General features: G+C 37.8%; 1 protein-coding gene across 4 annotated transcripts in view; it reads left to right on the forward strand.

The window, feature by feature from the left end:
- LOC106463389 (TLD domain-containing protein 1-like) overlaps nucleotides 1–14,115 on the forward strand; it is a 146,054-nt gene that overhangs the window by 116,515 nt on the left and 15,424 nt on the right. The gene's annotated exons all lie outside the window — the stretch shown is intronic.

Below are 14,115 nucleotides of genomic sequence, written 5' to 3' on the forward strand. Positions count from 1 at the left end.
TATATATATATATATATATATATATATATATATATAGCTATTCTAGTTCAGTGCTGTTCTCTTTATGCACAAATCTTGTCGCATGCCACAGGCCTTTTATTCCCACATATCCTACGATTATTGTGGTTCAACTGCGTCTCGCATGTAAATCATCATGTGACAACCCTCCACCACTAGGAGTGTGACACACCTTCCTGATGCATGTGACTATTTGATTCTACCAAACTATCATTTCTCATTAGGTGAGATGTGTTTTGATTGTGCTCTCACCACGAGTTTGTCTCTTTAATATTATCATATGAAGTGGAAAGATCATTTATATCTTTTACTAATTTTTTTTTTCCTAGAGTTTTCAGTTATTCTTCTTTCTTTATTGGAATTATTTTCAAATTTTCATCACTTTATGATGAATACCAAAGTCAATATTGCCACTTCAGATATTCTACAACCTGCTATTAGCACAGTTACATGGGCATCAGGTCGGGGAAACTCAAGTGAGGAATTTTCAGCCTCAATTCGGCCATGTTTGTTCTAATTTGACCTTTTCCCCAGTTTCTTATAATCCTGTTCCTTCCTTATTACATAACACACCTTCCTCATATTATTTTGTTTTCCCTCCTTCTCCTGATATCGGGGTTCATGCTGAGAATTTTGTTTCTCAATTTTGAACTGGTGTTAGCATGTCTCACCCTCCAAGGGCCAATGATCAGTTTGCCTTGGCTTACAGTCAATCAGATTACCCCTTTCTTCATTCTCTGACCCTGACAATCCTGTCTATTTATCCTAGGTCCAGTTTTCCCACCTTTCTCTTACCCATACGACTCTCCTGCTATATTTGTCCATCATGCACCTTCTTTCTGAGGCATTCCACTGATCTCTTGAGGGATCTTGAGGATATCTTCTCCCTCCTTACCTCTACATTGGCATGATTGTCCTTGGCTCTATCTCTTTGTACAGGGTTTTTTTTGCTGTTGGGATTTTCTGAGGAGGGATGCTGTGTTGACTCAAGCTTGTTTACCATTTACTTACCTTTCTGATTTGTGGATGGCTCCTTTTCTCCAGGGGTCTGTTTTTTGGGATATTCCTGAGAATTTGGAATCGCTTGTGGAATGTGTAAGACAACATTTGACTCTTTCGTCTTTGGTTGCCCGATTGTCTCATCATGGGCCCTTACAATCCTCTGTTCCATGTCCAACACCCTCCAACCCTTTAACTGTTCCTCCCATTGTGACCATACTGTGGGTTCCAGTCCAGTGGGGTCTCACTTGACCAATTTTGTTTCCTTCTGGCAGGAATTCACTATAGATCATTGGATTCTTCAGGTTTTGTCAGAGGGACTTGTCATCCAATTCCTTTCCCCCACCCTGTTGTCTCCTGTACCCATATCCTTTCCATTACCGCATGCTACTCCTACCAGTCAGCATCTGTCAGTGGCAGTACAGACTCTTGTATCATAGAGAGCTATCAAGCCTGTCAGCCATCTTTCCCCAGGCTTTTACTCCAGTCTGTTTGTGGTACTCAAGAAAACTGGGGACTGGCATTCTGTGATCAACCTGTCCTGCCTCAATCAAGTTCTGGATCTTCCTCGTTTTACGATGGAATCCTTTCTCACAATTAAGGTAGAGTTTTCTCTCCGTGGGGTTGTAACTGAACATGAAAGACACCACGAATGCCTATTTACAAATTCCTATTTCTACTCATTGCAGATGCTGTTTTTGGTTTGTCCATCATAGGGTTGTGCACCAGTTTCGCACCTTGCTTTCGGCTTGCTTGGCTCAATACATTTTTCATCAGGTTGTCAAAATTTTGCCCCACTTTTGCATGCTTGGGGGTTGTGGTTACATCACTACATGGACATTCGGTTTCTTTTAACTCATTCAGAAATGGAATCTTCATATCACACTCCTCTCCTTCTATCTGAAGTTGCTCAAGTGAGTTGGATTATTAAGTTGGAGAAGTCTTTCCTGTCCCCTACCCAATATCTTGTCCATTTGGAGATCTTTTTCAACTCCAACCATTGGTCAGGCCCAACCTTTTTCTCTTTGACTCTATTTCATGGAGCTTCCAGTTCTCCATGCCCATGCTGCTCCCCCCTTGCTGCTCACGAAATTCTATTGCTTTTAGGAATGTGGGCTACCATGGAAGCACTTATCCCCTTGGGCCAGGCAGGTATGCAGTCTCTTTAGTAAACTGCACAACCAAGGTGATCTTGCTCAGGATCCTTTAGTCTCCCGATTGTTCCTTTCCTTTTTAGATGATCTGCATTGGTGGTTGAACAAAGACAACACAATGGCAGGTATACTGCTTCCTCCACCTTGTCTGGATTTGAATCTGTTCACAAATGCTTCTTCCTATAATCAGGAATTGACTTGTCACTATCTATTCTGACAATTCTACAGTGGTAGCTTATATCAACCACCCAGGTCGCACCCTTTCTCCTTCCCTTTGCAGTCGAACTTTAGATCTAATCTGTTGGGTCCACATGCTTGGAATAAGTCTCCAGGCATGTCATGTTCCAGATGCTTGTGGTGGATCATCTTTCAGACTGGACAACATTTCTCCCATGGAGTGGTCCCTTGATCCTTAGGTTTTCCAGTGGCTATGCTCACAGTGGGGTAGTTCTCAGCTGAATGCACTTGCCACTTTCCACAATTCCACATTACCCCTTTTATGGTCTCTGGTTCCTCATCCATAGGCCCTAGCTGTCAGTGTGTTCAGCCACGATTGGAACAACTGATCCCTTTATGTTTAAACTCCCATCCATCTTCTTTCCTTTGTGATTTCAATCATCCTTGCCACTCTGGTCAGGTTCTTCTGATTGCTCTTACTGACTGGCATAGCCATGGTTTCCTTGACTACTTCAACTCTGTACTGCCCCTCTTCCTCTCCTTCCATCCCTTCTACGTCAACCTCAACCACTGGTTTTCTACCCTTCTTACCCTTTGTCTTCATACCTGACATTTATCAGGTCCTTGGCAAGGAGATCCAGATTGTCTTTGTGGATAATTTCCTTTTTAGCTCATTCCATTTTCACTTCCTCGATGGCAGTTTATGAACATACATGGAATATCTTCCACTGTTGGTCTTCAAGTAGGGGTTTTTTCCCTTCTTGACCCACCATTTTTCTTTTAACAGATTTGCTCACTTGGCTATTCGATCATGGAACTTCAGTCTTGTCCATTGCTGGATATCGAGCATCCTTATCCCACATCTTTCACTTTTTCCTGGTACCATTTTGTGTTTACCTCCTCTGTGTTCTACCTTTTGTTGTGTTTCTTCTGGATTCATAGGCCTCCTTGTCGAGTGGTCCTGCCAGATTGTGAGGTCAATGTGGTTCTTCACTGCCTTACTCTACCTCCATTTGAACCTTTGTCCTCCTGTTCTTTGTTTCACTTGTCCCTTAAGACCCACTTCTATCTCCTATTAGACTGTGGGAATCGTAGGTCTGATATATTTGCCATTGACATCTCCTGCTCTCTGTACCATTCCACATCGATCTTTCCTTCCCAAAACTTTGGCAGCTTAAGAAGATGATTCTTCCTTCTCACCAATTTCCATTCCTTCCATTTTCCACCTTTATTCTAAATCTGAGTAGGATAGGCTTCTATGTCCCATACGGGCGATTCATTGTTACCTTGCCCATATGGCTTCATTTTGTAGTTTTTGTTCCCGCCTTTTCATCCCCTGACAACATTTCTTTGTTTGTGACCATTCTCCTTCAATATTTGCCACTTGGGTTTGGCTTTTGATTCGATTGGTTTATTCCTCCTTGTTTTTTTTCCCCAAAATCTGTTTCAGGTGTCATCACATTAGATCAGACACCTTACCTTTCCCTAGCATCTTATCTCCATCATCCTTTAGAGGAAATTCTTCAAGCAGGCATGTGGGCTACTCCTCATATGTTCACCTCCCACTTTCTGCATTGGGTGGCTGTTTCTTCCCCATTGAGGTATCGTCTTCCTTCTATTGCCATCTATCAAATTTGGTAAGACTGTGACTAGGTAAGTTATCTTTTTTATATACATCTTAAATTTATTTCAGAGGTATGCCCCTTTTTCATCACCAGGATCCCACTCTGTGGCAAGTGTTTCCTCTTCAGGTATACTTAATACATCACAAATCCACACTGTATGGCCATGATGCTGTTCATAAAATATAATATTCCCATGGTCAGTAACACACACTGTTGAGATGGGGTGTTCCACACTAGTAGGTTTTTCCTTCACAATATATTTGCTTCATTAATATGCCCATTCCAGACTGTACTAACCCATGGACTTACATTGGTAAAACAGAAGGGATAGCTGTCCATCCCTGCCTTCCCTTTGATTGAATAAATCAGGGGTGGTCTACTTTTCAAAGTAGGGTTTTTGTGGTCACCTGTAGCACTGCCTCCAGTGTTGGCATTCCTCCGGACTCTCCACCACATTTTATCCTCCCTTTTTCTTCTTGTGGAGTATGGGAGTGTTTGCACCTTTCCAGTTCAGAGCTGCTGGGGTAGTAGACCATGCAAGTTTCCTCCTGAATGTGATCTAATACTACTAAATAAATACACAACATCCATTCAGTTGAGAGTAGGGTGGTGATGTTCTGCTAATTCTACATTCATGTGCTCCATCTCTGTATGGTGGACTCTGAGGGTTGATGCTGTGCCCAACTTCTGTGACTATCCAGAGGGTGTGGTTGCGTATTACTTATACATTATGGTAGTATCCGGAAGTTCGCAATGCACTCCAATGCTGTGTAGTCCTGTCCAAAGAGATGGTGTTTCTTTGGAGTTGGTCCATCACATTACAGTTCACCCCTTCATTTGGGATCCCTCATTGTACCATCACATGGATGTCAGTTCCTAGTGAGTGATTTTGGATATAGAGCAGGCCCAATCAATATAAGTCCTCACACATGTTGCTCATGTGTTTCCTATTCCTCACTCAATTTGCCTCATGATTACACATAACAAAGGGGATAATTTTGAAGAAGGTGATGGTTCTCCCTCTGGAGCTCCACCTCAAGGAGTTTTTGTGGCCTGAGGTTGCTGTTGCATAGTGGGGTGCCTATCGGATTGAGATTGAATATGATGTGACCTCCCAAAGTGGCACATCTCTTGCTCCTGTCATTCGGATATCAGGTTCCAGATGTATGGTTAGTTGTAGATGGTGCACATGTGCCTCTTTCATAGATTGGTTTGCACGGTATATAGTGAATAGAGGGAGTCACATGCATCAGGAAAGTGTGTTGCACTCCTGTTAGTGGAGGGTTGTTGCATGATGATTTGCATGTGAGATGCAGTTGAACCAAGATAATCGTGGGGTATGTGGAAGTACATGGCTTGTGTCATGCGAAATAATTTTTGCATACAGAGGGCAGTAAGTACTGAATGAAAATAGCTATGAATGTGAGAGGAGGTAAGTACCTATTGGAAATATATTTTCAGTGTAGGAAAATTATAACTATATCTTATCTTGTCTACTTTTGGCATTGCACACATATTTATAATTACATATGTTATTAAGGATATTCACAGTTTTCCTATCATTATTTCTTACATTATAATAGGTAGCTGAGGTTTTCAAAAATATTTGTGTGAAGTTTTTATTTTATAATTTAAATAAATGGAGTTGCTAAAGGTTTTAATCTTATTTCTTTATATCTAACTGCTGAATTATTGTCTTGGGTAACTGAGAATGTAAGAGTTTTTGATGTGTGTTATATTCTAGAGTAGCTAAATTAGCTTTTTTTTCTACATTAATTTCTGTATTTTTGAATTACAAGTATATATATATATAAACTTAGTTTTCATAATAAATTCGTATCTTAACATATTCATGCAACTAACTAGGATAAATGAAATTTAAAAATTTTTCTCCTTTACATCATATGTAATTGTTTTGCATAGTTTCTATAGTGATAGTTTCACAATATTAAAGTAACTCTTTCTCATAAATACATAGAAACATACATCAAGATTACTTTTCACTATAGTGGACTACCTTGATAAAGTCTGTCCCATCTTAAGTGACTCCAGTAAGTTTAAAGTTTTAGACAAAGATTCCACCAAACAAAGGGGAAATAAACTTCAAAGACTCCTAGTAAAATTTAAGAAAGAAAATGTTATTTCTGATTAAGTATACAGCCAAATTATACCTGTGGGTATTCCATACAGTCTGCCTCAACTACATAAAGTAGGTGTCCTGATCAAGTCTATTGTGTTTAATATAGGAATACACAGTTATAAATTAGTTACTTCCATTTACCAAGAATGACTTTACCATCAAAGATTCTTTAGATTTCTCTGATTTCATCAAATCAGTGAAATTGGAGCACTCTTTACATGTCACCAGTTTGAGTCCTTATACACTAATACTCCACCTGATGAAGTAATCAAATTATATAATGATTTTTTATTTTCTGATAACACTAATGTTAATGTTTTAACTAAAAATCAGCTCAAAGAAAGTACTTATAATTGTGACCAAAAAAATCTCACTATATGTTTAATAATAAGACATATGATCAAACTGATGGTGTGGCCATGAGCTCATCACTTGCTTCGATATAAGCTAACTTTATCTCATCGCGATGCTAATTGATTACAGTCCTCTAGTCTATATGATACATTGATGACACTTTTATTGTATTCAGAGAACAGAGCCATGTTTAAAAGTTCCAAGATTATCTAATTCTAAATACAGGAATGTCAAGTTTGTAGTTGAAGAATGAAAAGAATCGAACTTACCTTTTTCAGAGTTTGCTCAGGTGCTTGAAAGTACTTGAATTTTGTTAATTTTTTCAAGGCTTTGAAAGTGCTGAAATTTTGTGGATTTTCAAAAAAGGTTTTTGAAAGTGCTCAATTTTTCTTTTGAGCTGAAATCAACCTCACCAGAGTGCATAGATGAGCAATAACTTCTTTCCAAACTCCCAGAATTACCAGCTAACACTAGACAGAATGCTTTTAATTATTCATGTGCATATCATATAGATATACTATGTACATTGTATTTAATATTCATTTATGTATAGAGGCCTTACCTATGAAAGGGAGGTTTACATGGGGGTCCTTGAATGCAGCATGTGCTGAATTGTTAAAAAAAAAAAGAAAGAAAGAAATGAATATAATGTTGCGTCAGCAAGGTCACGTGACTAGTATCACGCCACGTCATTCTCGAACCTTCGTGAATTGTCTGGAGATTACTAGATATAGTGTAGTCTTGTATATTTCAGACTGGCCACGAAGCGATGGAGAGTTAATGAGTAATTGAATGTATGCGGACAAAATATTGTTGGCCACGTGAGACGTGAATTATAGTGTTGTTATAGAGCGACTGTTGAAATTAAGTGTATTGTAAAGTTGTATTTGGAAAGAACAAACCAGTTTTATTTAAGAAAGGACTTGTGTCGCTAAAGTTTCGTCGGAACGAATTTACGGAAAATTAACTAACGACTGGAGGTGTAACAATAATAATAATAGCAAGTTATGTCTAACTTGCTAGCATGTAATATGTCTTTGATTTAATTATAGTAAGGATATTTAAAAAAACATTTTTATTTAAAGCACAGTATAATAGACTTTTTCCACAATGTTTACTGTGTTATGTCTGATTGAAACTTCTTGGCCATAATGTAGCCTATAGTGAACCCATTAGTCTGTGAGTCTACACATGCTTGATGAACAGGATGCAAACAGCATGTAATATCTGCACGTGTGGATTCATGTGCTAGATCTCAGGCTCAAAAACTGAAAAGGAGCATGCTTTTGGATTCGTAGCTGGATATGAATAGAAGAATTCTTGTATATTGTAGACTAATTCATTTATGATACCATGCCTGGTAAATGCAAGTTCAATGATGGATGGTTGCTAAATGATTTCTACAAAAACTGGCTGCTTCGTGATTCTGGGGATGAACACAAGGCATGATGCACAATGTGTCAAAAGAGTTTTGACATTGTTGCTGTGGGTGAGACTGTGCTGAAAATTCACATCAAGTCCAAAAATAATTTGTCTCCAGAAATTTCAAAGCAATCAAATGAAGGACTTTTCAGTTTTGTTGAGAGAAGTTCCACTAAAAGTTCTGCAATCGGCAATCAAAATACAGAGCATGTCTCCAAAAATCAACAGGTAGGTTTATGATGTTATTCATACAATTAGAAAATCATAGCTGTATGGGTGAAAGATTTCAAAAAATCAGTCTTGGTCATTGTTGATTTATGGTTTAGCCACAGACATAGCTTACTAGATCTAAGTCTGAGAAAGTAATTCAGTGTTATCATGGTAGACTGCATTAGTTGATAAGTTGATAATCGTTTCCTTCTGTAGTCCATGGATAGCAGCAGATCTATGTTTTGTTTTGTCAATAACAGGTAGATCTAGGACTAGCTTGTGCAGGTTGTGCTGTAGTAAGGTTATGTAGACATAAATGCAAATGAATTATGAGCTTATAAATATGTATTATGTCACTTGCTAGACTGCTGTCTTTAGCTACTTGCATTGTTATGCATAATTTATGAGTTCCTACCAAACACAAGCCAATCAGAAGTGAAGTATGTCATTTAGATGGGTTTCCAGAGAATTTTACAACTTTCACCCATGCATGGCTGATTACATTAATAGGTCTAGATCTAATGGTTTGTTGTCATTTTTAAATAGATATGATCATTCTAATCTACTGTTGTTAGGCCTGGTAGATGAATAACTTATTTTCATTTTATTTTGAAAAGATCTATTTTAAATATTTTTCAGTGGTGTTTTCTAGTCTCTTTTATACATGACCAGTCAGTGGTGATATAGATTATAAAAAAAACTTTTTTTCTCTATAATAATAATAATAATTTATATATTGTATCAATAAATCAACCTGTACCATACACTTGTGCTTAGACCTAATACATTTCTGATGTCTTGAAAAAGTAACCCAATAGGCTTTTTATTAAAATAGTCTGTATCTAATTGATTATGATGCTACAGGTTGATAACACACACTAATGTCACTCTTAATAGCAATCAGCCCTTGTCAGTGTAAGAACACAGACTAGACATCAGACATAGCATAATTTTAACAAAGCTTTATATTTTAGACTTTGGCATCTGTAGCAAGAAGTGTAGTTTTAATATATAATATATATGCAGTTATCTTAATTGATTTCTTTTAATTTCTTTTCAGCTTCAAAGCCCCAGTTGCAGTACATTTTCAAAAAAGTTATTTGTTTCAGAATCAGCTTGTAAGACAGAAATCTTATGGACTTTGAAAACAGTAGAGGATCATAACTTGTTCAAGAGTTGTAAAAAACTTCATTATTCTCAATCATGTTTATAGACAGCACTATTACACAGTCATATGCATGTGGTGAAAGAAAACTGCTTACACATGTAATCATGGTCTTGCTTCATATTTCAAGGAATTGCTTACAGATACTGTTTAAGATGTTGATGTATGTGTACTTCTTTTTGATGAGTCTATGAATGACAGTTTCCAATCTAACAAATGAATTTACATGTAAAACTTATGGATCAGGGTAACACTGTTTGTACCAGATACTTGAACATTGCTTTCATGGGTCATGGAAGAGCAGATGATTGTGTTAATTTTGAGAAATTAACCTCAACTCTCAACCTAAAGAAGTTGGTTCACATCTCGATGGATGGACCAAATGTTAATCACAAGTTTTACAGAGATTTCACAAAAGAAGTTCTTTGAAGTGTCATTGGAAAAAAAAGGATTGATAATTGAATATGTAGTTTGCACAATGTGCACAGCACTTCCAGAGCTAGTGTTGTGCCACATCATGGGATTATGACAGCACATTATGCAGTTTCTACTAACTTCTGAAGGATTCATCCACATAGAGAGAAGATTTTAGAGAAATTACTGAGAATGACCTTTACTTCTTGAAGCTTTACCCACACAGGTGGGTGGGAAATTTTAACATTGCAAAAAAAGCCATTGAAGTATTGCCACACATGAAGTAATATGTAGAGACTAAAGAAAGACAAAAAATATACTACACCAACTTGCAAGGTCTTCACAAGCGTTGAAGAAACTTGTAGTGATATACTGACTGTAGCCTAATTACAGTTTTTCATACTGACAGCAAAAGATGTGCAACTCTATCTTGAGAAAATACAATCGGACAAGCCCATGATTCCCCTTCTGGGTGATGAAGTCCAAATCATGGTGAAAACTGGGCTTAATCATATTGTAAAACCAGATATACTGAAAACTTTAAATACAAAGGCCAAATTGGCTTTATATAAATTGCAGGAAGATGATCTCTTGGCTTACAATAAAATTGACATCAGATTTCCTGCAACAAGGTTTCTTTCTCAACTAAAATTAAGTGACAAACAGAAATTAGAATCCAGAATACAGTGTAGAGCATGACTAATTGCAGTGACCAAGAAGTGTGTAGTGCCCATTGTGATCAACTTTAGTAAGAAATGCTACCTGTTTTTTCCCAGCAAGTCTTGCTGCTACAAAGTTTGACATTCTAAAAGGAACTGAACAAAATCCTCAATTCCTTTGTTGAAGTTGACAGAGTTGAAGAAGAACACTGTGATGGAATCACAAGACAACTTGCTCCATTTCTTGACAATAGGTGATGATAAATTTCAGTACATTCTGTGATTTCAACTCGGAGAATGAAAGATTAAGTAAGTTTTTGGAAAAGTACACTGTAAAGTATCCAAGTTTGTGGAGTATGGTGAAGTTCCTTTTAGTTTTATCACATGGACAAGCCAGTGTGGAGAGTGGTTTCTCAGTAAATTCCTAGATGACAGTTGAAAACAAGAATGAAATGTTATGCACATCACAAAGACTTGTTTATGATGCTATTAAGCATGCTGGAGGTTTGCTACAAGTCCAGATCGCACCACAGATAATTATGTATTTGGAAGGGGCAAGAAAGGCATTTGGAGATTACCTGGATACAGAAAAGGCACAATCTAAACAAAAAACAAAAATTGGCAGAAAACCGAGAAAATCTGTATGAACTGAAAAAAAAAAGAGAAAAAACGATTTTGCTTGAACATACAAACCCTTGAAACTCCAGCAGCAGCAACAGCAGAGGGAATATACAGTGAAATGTAATCTATTCAGAATGGGCACTAAGGAAAACAAGCCAGATTGGATCAGGTCAAGGAAGAAATTGAAAAAATACTTAAAACATGACTCAGACTGGGAAATGCATCTTCACTTGCATAGAACAGTCATTTATGTTAGTGAAAATTATTCTGAACTTATGATAGTGTGAATTCTTTATTCTTTGATGCTTCTTTGATACATATATTATATTCATTGAATAATCAGAATTATTCAAATATTTTTTCTGAATACTGTTTTAATTCATTTCCCAAGTTAAGTTTCAGACATTACTACTATGTACCCAGTTGTCAATATAGAGCACAGTTATAATTATATTGTTAAAAATGGCAGCCTTCATGATAGTGTGAGTTCTGCTTTCATGGTCTCATGGTAATATGAAACCTGAAAGAAAGTGTGTAAGAAAATCCTTGAATTTTTTCATGCAAATCCTGAACAACAGGTTTGAAAATAGATATTAGAACAAACCAACATTTTGTGGTATGTACTGTCATTTCAGTACATTAATACCTCATTGCTGCAAAATGAATTTGATAAGCATTTTAATTCATAGAGTGTATAAACATACCAGCTCTTATTGTAATTTTCATGATGGGATAATCAATATAAAAAAATACTAGATTAAAAATGCCTTCCCTCTAGCATTCATCAAAATAAATATTTTTGAATATACTAATAAAGTTTACAACCCCAATATTCTAGACTTCAACATTCTCAGTTGAGACTGTCAGTGACCTTATTCATAGTGAGATAGAGATATATATTTGGTTTGGTGGTTTCTTCAGGGGTCTCTGAGGCTGCATTTGAGGGTGATCCTGGACATTCTGGAGAGAACTTAGATTCCCTTTTTCCTGCACCTTACTTTATTCTATTAACTTTTCAGGAGGCCACTTTTGTATCAGCCATGTCAGGCCTCTTTTTTTCAGTTTGTTCATCGAATGTGTAACGTTTTGGGTCTTTTCCCAGTTACTTTTGAGCCTGCACCTTACTTGATAGCTGAAAGGTATGGAGTGAGTACTTAGTTTCCCTCCATCCTCTGACATTGTGGTTCATGCAGGGAGGTTTACTGTTCAGCTATGTGAAGGGACAGCTATGCCTTATCCGCCATGGTTGTGATTTAGCCTACCACCACCAGGTGGATGCATATTTAGACTCTCAAAGAACACATTTGCTCCTGGAAATTTGGGGTTCTAGAATAGAGTCTGTAGTCAACCTGAATAGATCACAATATTCTAGGATTCATCTCACCCTAAGATCTTTATTTTCCCTCCAACTTTTGTCAGAAGACTCTCAGGATCACCATGTCAATTTGATGATGAATTTGGGACGATTGTTATCACACATATATTGGTTTGATTGTCAGCTTCTGTATTCATCCCTGCTGTCATTAGCATCTAGACTTTCCTCGGCTCCTACAGGGGATCGTAGTTCTGCCTCTATTCGAGGATCCCGACCCCTGACATCAGCCCCTCAGTCCATTGGTAACCAGAATAGATTCCGTCCATATCCATGAGATTCCTTCACTCAGTCGGAACACCACCATTGGTGGCAGTGACTATTGTCTACCTTTGGGGTCTGTGGGGGCTCAGCCTCGAGAATTTCTGGATGTATGGAAAACCTTAGCCACAGATTCATGGGCACAACAGGTCTTTGAGTCAGGATTAGTCATTCAGTTCAAATCTTCATCACCATTATCCACCCAACCTATAGTGTTTTTGCCTCCTGCACATACTCAGATTTTGGAACTTTGTTCTAGGGCTATCAGAGTTTTGTTGGTGTAGGGGGTGGTGGAAAGAGTCATGTCAATTCTTCCAGGATGTTTATTCCCATCTGGTTGTTGTGCCCAAAAAGACAGGAGATTGACTTGCAGTCATCTATCTTTCTTGTCTATATCAATTCCTAGTTCCTCCAAGGTTCACAATGGAATCATTCCTCACTCTGTGTTGACCCTTTTTTACTTGGATTGTGGATGTTCAAGTTCGATGACACTGACTCCTATCTGCATATTTCCATAGCAGCCATATCCCACTACTATCTGCATTTTGTACACAAGGGTCAGGTGCTGCAGTTCAGGTCTCTGATCTTCGGACTAACATCAGCACCAAGTTTTTTCTCTTCACCTCCTTTCCCTAGGCCTGTGCACACACCATTCCATGGATGACTGATTACTGCTGACACCATCTCATCAATTGGCAAAACATCACACCCAAATCCTACTTTCAAAAGCAACCAAGGCAGGCTTCATTATCAGAGCTGAGAAATCTATTCTCACTCCACCAGTATATATCATCAGTCTGAGCATCTTTTTCAACATGTATCTCAGGCAGAGCTCACTACCATCAGGTTCCAAGCTATGGAGCAAGCAGTCCAAGTCTTACTCATCTCTTTTTCTCCCACTGTTCAGATGGTTCTTTCTCTTTTGGGGATGTGGACATCACTCAAATCCCTCATTCTTTTGGGACAAGTACACAAGAAATCCCTTTAGTGGTCTTTATGCGACCAATGGATCATGAACAGTGATGCACTTGATTCCCCAGTTTCCTTATTCAGGATAATAATCTTCAATCTCGAATGGTGGTTAGATCAGAACAATACTGTGACAGGTGCTCTTCTGCTGCCACCTCATCCAGAGATCCATCTCTTCATGGATGCTTCACTTCAGGATCGGGGTGCATATCTCAATGGTCAGGAACTCCAGGGCTTATAGATGGACGACGAGGCTTCTACACATTGTTTTAGAACTTTTTGCTGTTCAAAGGGCAATTGCTGGACTTATTAATTCTTTCAGCACAGTCTCAGTTCCTGAGACTGACCTCATAACCATTTTGTGCTTGTTATAGTTTTAATGCTGTAATTTTTAAATTAGTAAGTGTACATTAACAAAGTTTGGCAGATTATTAGTAAACATTACAATGCTTGCATATGCAAAATATAATTTTTTTTTTTTATTAAGTCTTAAGGTTTGTTAAGCAATGTTTTTCTCCTGCCTTTTTTTTTTTGCATGTTGCCTATCCAACATAC

This window comes from Limulus polyphemus, unplaced genomic scaffold, assembly GCF_000517525.1.
Source record: "Limulus polyphemus unplaced genomic scaffold, Limulus_polyphemus-2.1.2 Scaffold1393, whole genome shotgun sequence".
NCBI lineage: Eukaryota > Metazoa > Arthropoda > Merostomata > Xiphosura > Limulidae > Limulus > Limulus polyphemus.